The following is a 2168-nucleotide window of genomic DNA, read 5'->3' as shown; positions in this document are numbered from 1 at the left end:
TTTTTTTTTTTTTTTTTTTTTGTTTTTTTTTTTTTTTTTTTTTTTTTTTTTTTTTTTTTTTTTTTTTCAACCACGGCCTCTTGCACGCTTGGCTTTCAGATCCTTTGATAAAAAATGTTGCTGTGATATTATTGGGTTTTGACAAACCACCGTAGGTAATATAATATATATATATATATATATATATATATATATATAATATATATATATATATATATATTCCGTGGGGCGATTTGTCAAAACCCAATAATATCATGAAGACAGCGGAAGAACTCCAACAGGTCAAGGAAATCAAATCTATTCTCCAGTTGCAACGATTCAAAGCCAGACAGCAGGGCTCATTATCAAGCTATAAAAATAAGAATAACTAATTAGTATATTGAAATTGGTTGGTGAGCCTTAGAATGTGCAGAATTATTAAAAATAAAAAACTCATAACGATGTGTTTACGAACCAACCGCTGATTGTGGAGGTAGAGGAAGAATTCCTCCAGGGAAAACGTAAGCAGCTCACGAGAGATAAAGAGGTGTAGTCGTGAGAGCGCTGTTTTTTTTTTTTTGTTTTTTTTTTTTTTTTTTTTTTTAATCAACAATGATTTATTGATTGTTAAAAGTTGATGTCTGAAAGCTCTGCCTAAAAGCTTAAAGTCTTTATATTTGACGGAATATTTACATTTATCGGAATGACCCTGATGTTACAAAATTCGGGATTTGAAAGTGTATCGCAATTTTTATAGCTGTCGATTCGGGCCTTGAGTTACCTGTGCGGATACTATATAGGTTGGCTCGATTACATCGAAGGCAAGCAAAATTGTAAAGAACACATTGGGTTATCAATGGTACCAGACGGTCTTTGGAGTCGGAATGTCTTCCGATAGTCATTAGGTTTGTGGATATAATTTTAATTTTCCGGGTGGGAAAATTTAAATATTAGAGTCTGGATATTAGAGTGGAATTTTTTGTAAAAGGTTTTTATTATGAATTAAAGGAAGACTGGAATAGGAAGGTGATTAAGGAACGGTAGGAAGTGGGAGACTGAGAACAAACATTATGTGAAAATTCGGAGACATGCTCAAAAAATAAGATGGAGGGAAAACAACTGTTGGAAAATGATTTTTGCAAAAACATGATTTCATTGTGAAAAGCTTATCAACTACAAGTTTAAAGGGATGGTGAAGCATAGTTAAAATGGCATTAGTCTTTATACTGAAAGATCAAAAACGGTAAAAATTCGTACCCAAAACATTTTGACATAATCGTATCTATTTATAAATGCCTAATTATGAAACGTGGTCCACCAGTGCTCGAGAGCGCCAAATTCACTTCCCCTGAAGAGCCCCATCAGACCATCAAAGAGCTCGTGAGCAACAGGTTTCACACCACTGCCCTATGGAAACAAAATATATTCCTCAGAGATTAATGTTTTTCCATTTGAAGGACCTAATTTTTCCTTATTTAAGGAAAGTTTGAATAGACCCGATGTTGTCTTTCAACCAGATCTCTGTAGGGGACTTATAACCACTCGTATACTGATCCTTGGAAGGAAGACCAGAAGTGTCTCCACTATTATCATCTTGGGTTTACTCAGCTTAAAGAAGTCAGATATGGCGAGCGAAAATCATACCCAAACAGCCCCAGTGGTTATGTAAACATACGTAAACTTTGACCAGATGGCTGAAAAGATGTCACTGTTTCAGGACGAAGGGAAGACAAAGGGTACTGAACTCAGAGTGTACAGGGTATGAACTTGACGACATGCAATGGCGATAGGGCTCCTATCAGATATGATGGTTACTCATTAGTCTATATGCACGAAGAAACCAGTCGAATAGGATGTGTTTGGGTAATGAATTTCGTAAAAGAATCTAATGAAAACCTGATAGAAATGTAAAGACTGTTTTGTTTTGTGTCTATTGCATTTCACGTTTGTCTGTAATTGTAAAATTATTTTATTACTTTCTGGTTATTCTTATAGACTCGAGGGAAGTTCGTGAATCAATTTGATGTATTTTTAGTCGGTTCCTGAGAAATTTTTACACGTCAACTATAATAATAATAATAATAATAATAATAATAATAATAATAATAATAATAATAATAATAATAATAATAATAATAATAATAATAGCTAAAGAAGGAAACTGAAGGAATGATAACAGCGGCACAAGA

This window comes from Macrobrachium nipponense, chromosome 5 (assembly GCF_015104395.2).
Source record: "Macrobrachium nipponense isolate FS-2020 chromosome 5, ASM1510439v2, whole genome shotgun sequence".
Lineage (NCBI taxonomy): Eukaryota > Metazoa > Arthropoda > Malacostraca > Decapoda > Palaemonidae > Macrobrachium > Macrobrachium nipponense.
Note: the sequence above shows the minus strand (reverse complement) of the source record.